This window comes from Elephantulus edwardii, unplaced genomic scaffold, assembly GCF_000299155.1.
Source record: "Elephantulus edwardii isolate Elephantulus edwardi_28Jun2011 unplaced genomic scaffold, EleEdw1.0 scaffold00448, whole genome shotgun sequence".
Lineage (NCBI taxonomy): Eukaryota > Metazoa > Chordata > Mammalia > Macroscelidea > Macroscelididae > Elephantulus > Elephantulus edwardii.
Genome location: NW_006400198.1, coordinates 922,568 through 937,200, shown reverse-complemented (window position 1 = coordinate 937,200; position 14,633 = coordinate 922,568). Strand labels below are relative to the sequence as shown.

General features: G+C 36.9%; 1 pseudogene; it reads left to right on the top strand.

The window, feature by feature from the left end:
• Positions 1 to 6,586: 6,586 nt before the first annotated feature.
• LOC102854690 lies at positions 6,587 to 7,439 on the top strand (annotated as a pseudogene).
• Positions 7,440 to 14,633: the final 7,194 nt, after the last annotated feature.

The window sequence follows — 14,633 nt, the reverse complement described above, 5'->3', positions numbered from 1 at the left end:
CCTGGTTTAACCTTCTCTAGGATGAATCTGTTTGTTTTCTTAGCAGTCCATGGTACATTCAATAATCTTCACCAGCACCACAGCTCAAAGGCATCAATTTTCCTTCTGTCCTCCCTATTCATTGTCCAACTCTCTGATGCATAACAAGTGATTACAAAGACCATAGCCTGTAGCAGGCAGACCTTAGTCTCCAGAGAGACACCATTGCTCTTGAGTACTTTAGAGAGGTCCCTAACAGCAGACTTTCCCAACGCAATACGATTTTTTTTAAATTTCCTGGCTGCTGGTGCCAAGAGTGTTGACCGTGGAGCCGAGCAGACTGAAGCTGTGAACAATCTCAATCTCTTCGCCATCCATCCTGATGCTACCAATTGGTCCAGTGGTGAGAATTTTTGTCTTCTTTACATTGAGCCTCAGCCCATACTGAAAGCTGAAGTCCTTGATCCTTTGCAGCAAGTGCATGAGGTCCTCCTTCAGCAAGCAGGGTTGTATCATCTGCATAACGCAGATTGTTAATAGATCTTCCACCATTCCTGATGCCACAATTCTCCTCATACAGCCCAGCCTCTCAGTTAATCTGCTCTGCATACAGGTTGAAAAGGTATGGAGACAGGACACATCCCTGGCGTACAGCCTTTCCAATTTTAAACCATGCAGTGTTGCCATGCTCTGTTCTGATGACTGCCTCTTGGTCCAAGTATAGGTCTCTCATTAGCATGATTAAATGTTCTGGGATTCCCATTCTTCTCAGAGTCAGCCACAGTTTGTTATGATCCACACAGTCAAATGCCTTTACATAGTCAATAAAATACAGTTAGACATTCTTCTGGTATTCTCTGCTTTCAGCTAAGATCCATCTAACATCAGGTACAATATCCCTAGTACCACGACCCCTTATAAACCCAGCCTGGACTTCTGGCAGTTCTCTGCTGATATACTGTTCCAGTCGTTCTTGGATAATCTTCAATAGAATCTTGCTTGCATGTGAAATCAATGATATTGTTCTGTAGTTTCCACACTCAGTTGGATCACCCTTCTTTGGGGTGGGAACCAATATAGATCTCTTCCAGTCAGTTGGCCAAGTGTTTGTTCTCCAGATTTCTTGGCACAACTTGTTGAACACATCCAGGGCAGCATCTGTTAGCTGAAATATGTCACTTGGTATATATTCTGGGGCCTTATTTTTTGCTATCTCCTTCAAAGCAGCTTAAACTTCTTCCTCCATCACCATAGGGTCTTGCTGAAATGTTATTTCATTAAATTCTTCTGTATCTGCCAATTCCTCTCAATACAATCACTGTAGTTGTACTCAACTCAACAGAGTGTAACAACAATAATGGTAGCTAATGATCTTAACCATTTTTAGTGTCTTTTTGGTCCTCTGAATGTCTTGTTTGGTGAAATGCCTATGAATGTCCTTTGCTCAGTTTATAAATAGGTTGTTCATTTTTTTCTTCTTCTTCTGATGTGACTTTTCAAAAATTTTAAAGATGAGTCTCTTTTCAGAGGTTCCATGGCAAAACAAAATCTATTTGTAGGTATTTTTTTTCACTCTTTAGAAGAAATAATTTTATGTATATAAACATTTACTTTTTTATGAGGTCCCAACAACATAAACAGTCTTCCCAGTATCCTGGAAAACCTACAACCAGGAGAAGATAACGTAGATGAATGGGATCTTCTAAGATTCAAATCCCCTATGCACATCCAAGAACTTCTCCAACAGGGTAAAAAGGGAGGCCACTGACTGGGAAAAAGTATTCGGTAATAACATATCAGCTAAGGGACTTATATCCAGAATTTATGAAATACTTGAGCACCACAACAAGATAAAGGTAAATAATCCAATAGAAAAATGGGCACAGGATATGAACAGGCACTTCACCGAAGACGACATTCAGATGGCTAACAAGCACATGAAGAAATGCTCAAAATCCCTAGCCCTAAGAGAGATGCAAATTAAAACAACTATGAGATATCATCTCACCCCAGTCAAAATAGCAACATTTAACAGAACAGCAAGCAACAAATGCTGGCGAGGTTGTGGAGAAACTGGAACCCTGATTCACTGTTGGTGGGAGTGTAAAATGGTGCAACCCCTGTGGAAAGCGGTATGGCGCTTTCTCAAAAAGTTGCAAATAGAGATACCATTTGACCCAGCAATTCCACTACTGGGAATATACCCTGCAGAGACCATAGCTGACATCCAAGCAGATATATGCACACCCATGTTTATTGCAGCTTTGTTCACAATAGCAAGGAGTTGGAAACAACCCAAGTGCCCATCAACAAACGAATGGCTAGAGAAGCTGTGGTATATTCGCACAATGGAATACTATGCTGCATTGAAAAAACAAGGAACTCATGCAATATTACTCAAAATGGTTGACTCCGGAGAACATTATGCTGAGTGAAATGTCCCAGTCACAAAGGGACAAATATTGCATGGTGCCACTGTTGTAGAATGGGACTGTCCTTGGGTTTGTGGAGAGACTGAGTAAGATGGGTTCAATAATGTATGCTGCTCTGAAACAGAGAAGAGAGAAAATTGTTTAAAAGAGACATGTGATTAGGTATTTCAGTCATGACAGGAGTCTAGAGCGATGGCTACGTGGTGGAGTGGACCTGGGGGAGGGTTTGTAAAATAATGAAAGAATCTTTTACTTTTTCAAAAGGGTAATGTCTGGTGGGGGGGAGCCTTGGGAGGGGACAAATCTACAACAATGAATGAATGGAAATCCAAAGCCTCTGTAAATTTTCACTGAAATTAATAACAAATTTAAATTAAAAAATAAGAATTAAGTTAGAGTAAGGATGGCAATAGAACCACCTTACCTCTGTAACTTGATTTGTGCCACTATTAGAACCTCTACTCAGAATATTATTGCTTTTCAATTTTTGACTCATGCACTTTTATCTCCTTAGTTAAATTTGTATCTTCTAGGCTGCAACACTTCCATGATACATCTTCAAGGATATGAACATGTACAACTAAGCACAATTGATGACAGTGCATCTAAATTCCAAAATCAATCTCCATAATAGTCTATGTGCTTCCTACTGCCAAAGGGGCCCTTTAGAGTAGTGAGAAAAGACTCTCACCCTGAAACCCACAGCGTCCCTTTTCAGCAGGAATTAGCTAAGAGAATACGCCATCCCCTTTTCCTTATGAATCAGGGTGAAGTCTCTCTCAGGGAGGAGAGATAGGGAATGGCAAGGGACACACTGACAAAGGAGATTAATCAGAACTGACTTTGACAAGCACTGTGGCAATTGGATAATTTAAACAGACATTGGGGGGAAAAGAAGAACAAACTGAGGATGAGGGTGGAGGAAACAGTGCAACAATGAACGAATGAAAACCCAAAATCTCTGTAAATTTTCATGAAAACTAATAAAATTTAATTTAAAAAAACTATATTAGACATGAGTTATAGTAGATCTTCTATTTATGGTATAAATAGTTGTTGGTATTTATAGTAAATAATAGTAATTGTTGTTGTTGTGTACCCTAATAGGCACTGGAGCTGCCTATGCCATAGATAACAATCTATGTTGGTTTCTTTTGCCATGTGCCTGAGCCAACTCAAAGCTGAAGATGTAGTGGATTTTCAGAAGCAGTAAATTACACAGGAGGAGATTGTCATCCTTCTCCCAGAGAGCAGCTAGTGGACTTGAATTGCATGCCACTGGGATCGACGTGCAGCTCTCTTACCACTAGACCACCAGAACTCTTAGACTGTGTTGTTGTTGTTGTTTTTGTAGATGCCATCAAGTCAAGCCGACTCACAACTATCCTATGGATAGCCAGCTTGAAACCTGCCCTCTCCTGTACCATCCTTGTCGTCTCAGAGACACTAGAGCCTATTGCAGAATGCATAGTGTCACTCCACCTTATTGGAGATCTTCCTCTCCTTTGCTGACTCTCCATCTTTCCAAGAATGATATTCCTTTCCAAGTAATACTCTCACCTAGCTACATGCCCAAAGTCTGAAAGACAAAACTTTGTCAACCTTGCCTCTAAGAGGTACTCTGTCCACACGCTTTTTAAAATATTTTTTAATAATTTTTGGTGTGTATACCATAAAATCAGATCTGACTGGTACAGGAGGAGATTGCCCCTCCTTCTCCAGCAGAGAATCTGGTGAATTTGAACCACAAATCTCTGTCATTGCAGTTGCAGCTTCTTTACACTAGGCCACCAGAGCTCCCTTGTCCACACACTTTCCAAGACATATCTGTTCTTTTGGCAGCCCATGAGATATTCAATACTCTTCTCCAGTACCACAGTTCAAAGGCATTAATTCTTCTGTCGTCTTTATTCATTGCCCAGTTCTCTGATGTGTAGCAAGTCATTGAGAAAGCCTGAATGACTAAGATGACTAAGACTAAGGTGCACCTTAGTCTTCAAATTGATGTCCTTGTTCTTCAGTATTTTGGATTTGCTCGGTGTGATATGTCTCCTGATTTCCTAACTGCTGATACCACCAAGGTACCAGCACAAAAAGTGTTATCTGATGATCCAAACAAGATTAAATCATTAACAGTTTCAGTTTTTTCTTCATCTATCATAATGTTGACTGTTGAGCATGTGATGAGGATTTTTGTCTTCTTGATGTTGAGATGTTATCCATACTGAAGGGTGTAGAACTTGATCTTTTGTAGCAAGTGTTTCATGTCCTACTCACTTTCAGCAAGCAAAGTTGTTATGTCAGCATAACAGATTTTTTATGAGTCTTCTTCCAATACTAATGCCACACTCCTCTTCTTAGTGTCCGGCTTCCTGAATTATTTGTTCAGTATACAGATTGAATAGTTATGGAGAAAGGATAGAATCCTGACTCACACCCTTCCTAAACATTATGCAGTGTTCTCTTTTCTGGTTCACGCAACAGCTTCTTGTTCTAGGTTTAGATTCCCTATGAACAAAATTAAATGTTCTGGAATTCCCAATATTCAAAATGTGATCCATTATTTGTTATGATCCAAACAGTCCAATGCCTTTCCATAGTTAGTAACACACAAATAGACATTATTTTAGTATTTTCTGCTTTTAGCTAGGATCCATTTGACATTAGCAATAAAATCCTTGGAGCTGTTGCCTATTCTAAAACCAGCTTGTACTTAGGGTATTTCCTTATCTTCCAAATTAGTTATAGATTTCCAACTATATTTGGATTCATTAAATTATATGAATTGTTGTTGATGTTGTTGTTATTGTTGTGTACCATCAAGTCAGAGCTGACCAATAGTTGATCCTCCCACAGATTTTAAAAGGCAGTTAATTGCTTGAAGGTAGATTGTCCATCCTTCTTCAGAGAGCAACTGGTAGCTTTGAACTGTGTGCCTTCGGGATTGCAACACAGCTTCTTACCACCAGGCAGACAGACCTATACACTTAGATCTAATTAAGTTATATGGGAATTTAAGTCCTTCTTGTTGTTAGGTGTTACTAAAATGAGTACAACTCACCATGATCTTATGAACAATAGTCCTGAACTCTGTCTTATTTTGAACTCTGTCTTATTTTGTCCCATCCTTATCAACTCTGACACACTTGAGCTCATTGCTGCAGTTACTTTGTCAATCTGGTTGAAGGTCTTCTCTCTTGTTTCCACCTCCACCTTTTCAAGCATGATGCTTTCCCTCCAAGAAATATCTTCTCATTCCAGCATTAATAAGTATGAGGGAAAGCATTTCATTATGCTTGTCTCCAAGGAGAACTTTCGCTATACCTTCTCCACATATCTGTTTGTTCTTCTGGCAAACCTTGGAATATTCAGTACTCTATTCCAGCAGCCCAATTCATCGTCTATAATCCTTCTTTATTGTACAGCTCTTAGATGAGTAGCAAGTGATTGAGACGAGCATGGACTGAATCAGGAGTACTTGAGTCTTCAGACAAATATCCCTGTTCCTCAGGACATTGGAGAGATCCTTAACAGCCAGGGTGTTGATAGTGGATCTGAGAAAGATCATTAACAACTTAAATCTTTTCTCCATCTATCATGATGTTGCCTACTGGCACAATCATGATGATTTTTGTCTTCTTGATGCTTAAATGTAAGTCTTCAGGAATGTTTTTTTTTAATTAGTAATTTTTCTTATTGAAAGTTAAAATCTTGAGATATTCCTATATATGATTCTGTGTCTGTAGTTTCAAATGTATTTCTAAATTTAAGGAATTATAAGTAATGTCAGACATTTATAAATATTTGAGTCTGTCAAAATAGTTCAATAAATATCAAGAAGTGAGATTTTTGTTGTTCAAATAATTGTTACCAGATCCCATTTTTTAAAAAAAGGTTATATAAATAAACTAGATAAGAATAGCTATAAAAATGTATAACTTAAAATTTGGACATGACACTGAACAATAACAAAAAGTCATTTAAATAGAAATAATTAAAATACTTTTTCCACATAAACCCTGTAGTAAGATAAAAACAAAACAAAAACCTTTATTAAAAATAACATTTGGTTTAGGTTATATCATTAAGAAATATGAAAGTCTTTTTGACAGGCATCCTCATGAGAGTGAAATAGTCTTTGAACCCTATGTAATAATCCCTTATATACTATCATGATGCCCAGAAAAGACAGGGTGACCTGGATGTCCAGCTACTTCCTTAAGATTATCCAACTTCTGGATAATACTTCATAGTGGACATGGGTAAGAAGGTGCAGAAGATCTCCATGCCCCTTCATGGGGAAGTAGTAGTGCTGATGGGCAAGAACACTATAATGCTCAAGGCCATACGGCCACCTGGAGAAACTACTGCCTCACAGCCAGGGGAACATGGAGATCAGGGACATGTTTTAACCAACAAGCTGCCAGATGCTGTCTATGCTGGTGTCATAGCTCCATATACAGTTACGGTGCCAGCCCAGAACACTGACCTGGGTTCCAAGAAGACCTCCTTCTTCCAAGCTTTGGACATTACACTAAAATTTGCAGAGGTACCACTGAGATCCAGAGTGATTTGCAGCTAATCAATACTGGAGACAAGGTGGGAGTCAATGAGGCCAACCTGATAACCATGCTGAACATCTGCCACTTCCCTTTGGGGCTGATCGTCTAGAAGGTGTTTAACAACCACAGCATCTACAATCTAAAAATGCCTGACATCACAGAAGACACTTTGCAAATCTGCTTCCTGGAGGGTGTCTGCAACATTGTTAGTGTACGTCTGCATATTGGTTACCCAACTGTTGCTTCAATACCCCACTCAGTTATCAGTGAGTACAAGTGGACCCTGGCTTTGTCTGAGTACACCTTCCTACTCAAGGCCTTGGCTAAGCCATGTGCATTTGTGGTTGCTGTTCCTGTGAACATCACTGCTGCTGCTCTTGCTGCTGCTGTGACCCTGGCCAAAGTTAAAGCAAAGGAAGAATTATAGGAGTCAGTCAAAGATAGGAGATTTGATCTCTTTGACTAATAATCAAAAATCTTCCAACTCTGACAACTTCGTGAAACAATTAAATGATGCTTGTTTTCTTTTTTTAAAAAAAGGCATGAATTTTAATTTCCTAAGTTATTCAAAGTCAACTTATTACCTGTATTTTGGTAATTTTGAGACCAAAAATATGCTTTTTTAATTGAAAGCTATAATCAAGTATCTTAACTGATGAAATCAAAAGCTGGCGGTACAGGAAACCCACTGACTACATACTAAATAATTTTGACCAATAAAACAGAGATTGCTTATAAACAAAGACTGGAATAAAGGATTTTTAGAACACAAAAACTGTATGAGCTTGGGCTACAGATTCCCATCAAAGTTGTCTTATGACTCAGAATGTTCACTGGAAATAGTTTCCATTTACTTGGAAGAGAAATTATGTTCTCAGCTTCCCCTCTATAAATAGGCATTCCTCCTGCTCATTGTTTCATTCAAGACCTTATTGCATGTTTCCTAGAAGTCTCCTTGTCTTGGATGGGGCTGTGATTTTTTTCAAGCAGTACCTAAACCCCATATGCTATTCTCTTCTTATTTTATCAAACGTCTTAATATTTTAAAAAATCCTTATTGTCAAAAATTCAGAAATTCCATTAGAATATATTTTTCTATTATGAGTTAACCATGTTTCCATTTTATTTTGACAAAAGTAATTTTAAAATCTCTGGTTTTTACCACATTATGACAATTTTAATTCTATTAACACAGAAATTAAATGTAGATGTCTCTCCACCAGAATATGTGAAAAGTATTGGAAAAAAATATTGACATTATTGACATGACACCTACCTACAGTGCATAGACAGGCAATTTTAGAACTTCACACTTAATTCAGAAGAGGCTACAGAATAAGGTCTATCATTGCTGATGTTAGATAGATGAAAACAAAGAAATCAGAAACATGTATTACCTATGCAGAGCCCTGCTACTGCATGAGTCATAATAAATTATGGATAATATTTAGGATGAAAATTCTAGAAGGCTTAACTGTGTATTTTCATAACATATGCATAAATCAAGAAGCAGTCATTCAAACATGACAAAATTATACCCTATAGTCTAAAATCAGGAAAGATGTGTGTCAGAGTAGTATTCTTTCACTATGTCTTCTGTTTGTATGCTCAGTAAATAATCTGAGAAGCTAGGCCACGTGAAGAAAATCAGGGCATCAGGACTAGAAGAAAACTCATACAGATTGCTTGATCTTGTTTACTGAAAGCAAGGAGGAATTGGAACGCTTTCTGAAGACCCAAGGCTTTAGTGTGAATCATATCCCTAATCAAGAAAACAAAAATTCTCCCAACTCAATCAGTAAACTACATTATGATATATAGAGAACAGGATGAAGTTATCAATTATTTCATTTTCCTTAGATTTACAATCAATACCCCTGGAATCATCAGTTAGGAAATAAAAAAATATGTTGCATTGGGAAATATCTCTTGTGAAGGAACTCTTTAAAGAGCTCAAAAGGAAAGATGTCACTTAAAGATTAAGATGAATCTGATCCAAGCTATGGTATTTTTACCTGCTTCATGTGCCTATAAAAGTTGACCAGTACCTAGTGGGTAAGGAGTGGCACTGCTAAGCTCAGGTAGCAGCTCTATGGTGATTCCCATGCAGAAACAACTACACTAGAGAAGCTTGGGCAGTCATCTCCCATAAGATTTACAGATAACATGCATCTAAATTCTAAAATCAATCTCCACGATAGTCTGTGTGTTTCCTATTGCCAAAGGGGCCCCTTTAGAGTAGTGAGAGAAGACATTCACCCTGAAACCTACAGCATCCCTTTTCAGCAGGAAGTAGCTAAAAGAATACATCGTCCCCTTTTGCTTATGAATCAGGGTGAAGTCTCTCTCAGGGAGGAGTGATAGGGAATGGCAAAGGACACACTGACAAAGGAGATTGATTAATGAGAACTGTATGTGACAAGCACTGTGGCAATAGGACAATTAAAACAGACTTTCAAGGGGGAAAAGAAGAGGAAGGAACTGGGTGGTGGGCTGTAGAGAAAATAGTGCAACAATGAATGAATGGAAACCCAACACCTCTGTAAATGTTAATTGAAATTAATAAAATGTAATAAAAAAATTACAGCCTCTTAAATCTCACTGGAAGGCCAACTATGTGTTGATAGCAAATTGGCATCAATGAGAATAATCGATGAATTTTAATTGTATTGTTGGTAAATTTGAATATGTACAACAAGTGTATCCCAGACTGTCAAAACAACCAACCAGTTTGTCTTAAAGGAAGTACACAGAGAGTCTTTAAAGGCAAGGAGGGTGGCACTTTGTCTCACACATTTTGAGCATCTTTTCCAGACCTTAGGAAAAAAATGTCATACTTGGATGGGTGGAGGATCAGAAAAGAAGAAATATATTGATACAGTAACTTCAACAATGTCCATAAGCGCAGCAGAGATTGTGAGGATGGCACAACATTGGCCAAAGTTTCAATGAGTTTTGAATGTGTCTGAAGTGAACTAAGGTTACTATGAGTTTGGAGTCAGCTGAAGGGCACCTAGCAACACTTTCAACACTCACAAAATTTGAATTAAAACATTTTTGTAGATTTCAGCCATATGTTTTTATAATAAAATATAAATAAAGCTACTTAATTTTTCATAGGTAATAAAATGAAGACAATCAGAATTCCAAAAATTATAAGCAACTGTTTTCATAGTTAAAATATAAAAGTGGGGGAAAGGACAAGAACGACTTTTATCCAACTGCAATGTACTTTGAACAATTAACTATCTTTTTCTTTAAAAAGTGTATAATAGGTCCATAAGTAATTTTTTCTAGTAAGCAATTAATTTAAAAAAATTACACTTCTATTCAATATTTAGCATCACAGCAACCAAGACTCACCTCTGTACAGCAAATGGACAGACCAGTGCTATAACATTTGGAAGAATGCTTCACCAAACCAGGCCTGAAGGCCGCAGCTTGATAGGGCAAGACAAGAAAAGGAAGTAAAAGGCATCCAGATCAGAAAAGAGATGATATAACTGTCACTTAATGGGGATGATATGATAGTGTACACAAAAAACCCCAAGAGCTTGTTGATTGCCTTCAAGTCAAACATGACTCATAGAGACCCTATGAACAATAGAACTGAAGCCCCTCAACAACTATCGGCATTTATCAAAGTTCATATGGGGGCATGTTATTTAGGAAATACACAGAAAACCTCAAGAGCTAGTAAGCTAATTTAGTAGAGTATCAGTATATAAGTTCAATAACCAAAAATCAGTGGGATTCCACTATAGTCCCAAGAGAATGCAGAGAAGGAGACCAAGAATGTAATACCATTTAAAATGTTGTTGTTGTTGATTGTCACTTAGTCAAAAGCACAACTCATAGTGACCTTATGAACAAAAGGCCTGAAGTCTTTAAGTCTTTCTATTGTCACTTATCAGAGTTCATAGAGTTTTCAGAGGCATGTTGTTTAGGAAGTGGATGACAGTCCTGCTTCCAAACCATTTAAAATAGCCAATGGTAAATTAAAATTCTTGGGAGTGAACCCAAGTAGAGACACAGAAGACCTGTACAAAGAAAACTATAGACCATTTCTGTGAGACACAATAAAAGACCTAAATAAATGCAAAAATGCACTCTGTTAATGGATAGAAAGACTCAATATTGTGTAAATGACAATCCTACCAAAAACAATCCACATGTTCAATGCAATCCAAATACAGATACCAAATTCATTTTTCAAGGAGATTGAAAGAAAAATGGTCAAGTTTATCTGAAGAGGCGAGAGACTCTGAATAAGCAAAACACTTCTGAGAAACAAAAAAGAAGTGGGAGACATAGTGCTTCCTAAACTCAAAACCTATTGCACAGTGGTAGTAACCAAAACAGCATGGTACTGGTACAATAGCAGTCATATAGACCAATAGAACAGAATCGAGAACCCAGAAATGGACCCATATATCTATGGACAATTGATATTCGACAAGGAAATAAAACCTTTCAAATGCTACCTGCAGAAAGCTGAAACAGGATCCATATCTCACACCATACACAAAAATCAAATCAAGGTGGATCAGAGACCTCACAGTAAAGGCCAAAATCATAAAATTCATAAGAGACAAACTGGGTTCAAGCCTAGATGGCCTAGTCTGTGGTATAAGGAGATTGTCGAATACAACCAGAAGTGATCAATCTGGAGAGGATAAAACTGATGAATGATCTTCTAAAGATTAAATTAAATCCCTGTGTGTAGAAAAACAAAACATACTGACTGGGGAAAAAATTGACAATACCATTTTAAGGAAGGATTACATATCAGAAGTTTACAGAATCATACAGAGACTCCACAACACTGATAACCCAATTATAAAATCGGCAAAAGCATGGAAAGACTTTTCACAGAGGAAGATATTTAGATGGCCATCAGACACATGAAGAAATGTTAAAAATCACTGTCAATAAGTGAGTTACAAATCAAAACAATGAGATAACACCTCACCCTAGTAGCAGTGACAAAGTTTAACACGACAGCAAGGTATACATGTTGGAGAGGATGTGGCTAGATAGGAACTCTTAGATACAGTTGGTGGGATAGTAAAATGGTACAACCATCCTGGAAGGCAGTCTAATGTTTCCTCAAAAACCTGAACATAGAAATTCCATATAACCCAGCTATTCCACTCCTTGGAATATACTATGAGAAAATGAGAATTGAGGCAGAAATGGAAATTTTTACACTAATGTTCACAGCAGCATTATTCACCATTGCAAGAACATGGAAACAGCCTAAAAGTACAACCACAACAGACAAGATTAAGAAAATTGTGGTACACGCACATGATGGGATACTAAGCAGCATGCAGGAGCAATGATTTTGTAAATCACTACTTAACTTTGGAGAGACTGGAGAGCATTATGCTAAGTGAACTAACTCAGTCCCTTAAGGAAAAATACAGTATAAAATCTTATTGTAGGAATAGAAAAATAGCTAGTAAAATGTGTATGAAGATCCAAGGGGGAGAGGATGCGAGCAGAGGGGTGAGGATGGGTGGGAGTTAATCATAGGTTCACACAATTTGATAGGTGGGAGGGGTGGGTAAAGGAAATGGGAAAGATCTGGTGTGGGAAAAAAATGCGTATCAACTTAGTAAATAAACCAGTATAAAATAAAAATTTTATTTCAAAACTAAAAGGGTAAGAAAAATGTATTTTATTTGTATTGCTGATGCTTTTATGGCTTAAAATCATAGCATTATATAAATCTTAACAGAATAACCAATCATTGAGCCCAAATCTATATTTATAAAACAACAGAGAATATTTGAAACATTATTTTTTAAATTTTATCATAGCAATACATTAAGAAAGACAAAAAACTTCAGCAGGAGTTATTGTTGCTATTTCTCATTTGTTATTCTGGTGTCTTGATTATGAGACCTTGGCAGTCCATGGAAATTTGCTAGGGTTCAGTCATCTCATGTAATATACAAGATTGATTTATTGCCACCCTGAGGACAGGAAGCAAGTCAAAGGAGTGATAGAACTCTCTTAAAATTTTCAGAACAATAATCTGTCATATTCTTTTCATTTTTTCGTCCTTCCTTTCTTCCCCTCAGACTCAACACATAGTCAAGCTTCACAGTAGTAACTTAATCTCTATGATACATCCTCTAGGGCACAATTCACATTTACAAACACATTGCAGAAGATAATGATTAAGATTCTACCCAACATGAATTCTTCCCTCCATAATTATTTCAAAGGTCTTTGGTAGTGCAAGCAACTTACTTATTCTGCTGCTAAACCAAAGTTTGGGTCGTTGGAGTTCATTCAAAAGAACCTGGAAAAAAGGCCACTTGTACCATTTCTGAAAAATTAGCTATCAGAAACCCTGTGGAGTATAGTTGTATTTTGAGTACTGTTGTACTTTTATTCACATGAGGTCACCATGAGTAAGGATGGATTGGACTGCAAATGATTTTATAATGATATTAATTGTTACAAAATGAACAATTGTGATGGATATCAAAGGTCAAGTTGAATTATGGCCAAATGTACTTACGACCTCTTTGGTCTTTAAAAAAACACAAACAAACTAAAAAAGAAACAAAACTACTAGAAGATTGACCAAAAAATTGATGGCAAGACAAAACAAGATGGATCATTCTTCACCTTAAGAATATGGTTCATAATAAATTATTTTGTAATAGGTGGTCATGTTCTTTGACTTCTTACAATAAGATTTTCCAACTAGGAAGACCTAAAGATTATTATTTTTAATAGTTTATATCTCATTACATTCTCGATACATTAAACAAGGTTATTTTTCTTAGCCAATATAGGGAGGGTTTTAAAAAATCCTATTTATAATGGAATGTGCAATGACTACTTACAGTTACAACATCAGCCCATGATTTATTTTACAAGTCTTTCCTCACAGTTCTTTGCTAAATAGACAGTCTTTGTGCTTTATTACAAGTTTCTTCCATTGCATCATTCCCTCAGCGGCATGGTGTGCCTATATTTTATTTTAGTTTTGCTATTAATTACCTGTGGGCCTGTATCATGTCTCCTTCAGACCCATTTATTATTATGGTGCCTGCTGGTGTCCCTGCAGCTAGCAGTCTGTCAGCATTTCCATTAGAAACCCCATTTCACAGGGACTTAAAAAACAGCTGTAAAATTTTGCTTTAGGCAGTACATGCTTGGAGAACATGGTATGAACTATGAAGTTTTCTTTTTTAGCTCCAGAAGACAAATTTGGGAAAAAAGCTTTTCCAAACTCAAGGTACATGGTGATAATAATTTTTGTGACAAGAATAAAAGTTTTGTTTACTTTTTCCAAAAGCAGTGAAAAGGTAGGAGAAATGAAGATATTTTTTTCTTATTTTTTTATTATGGATACATACAAAAAACTAAGCACAAGATAGAAACTCACTCAGAAACCTCTCGTGTCTTCTTTCTTTATTTTAATTTTGTTAAGAATATATCTGAATGTTGTTTTTAAAAGAATTCCACAGTATGTATTTTTTATTCCACTCATTAACTGCACGAGTTATTTTATATACTATTTAAAATTATTCTTTAAAAGTTTTGAGAGTTACCTATTTAGTCCTTCATTGGTCAATCTTAAATGTAAATGTTACTTTCAACAAAGACAATGTAAAACTCAAAAACTAGAGGTGCT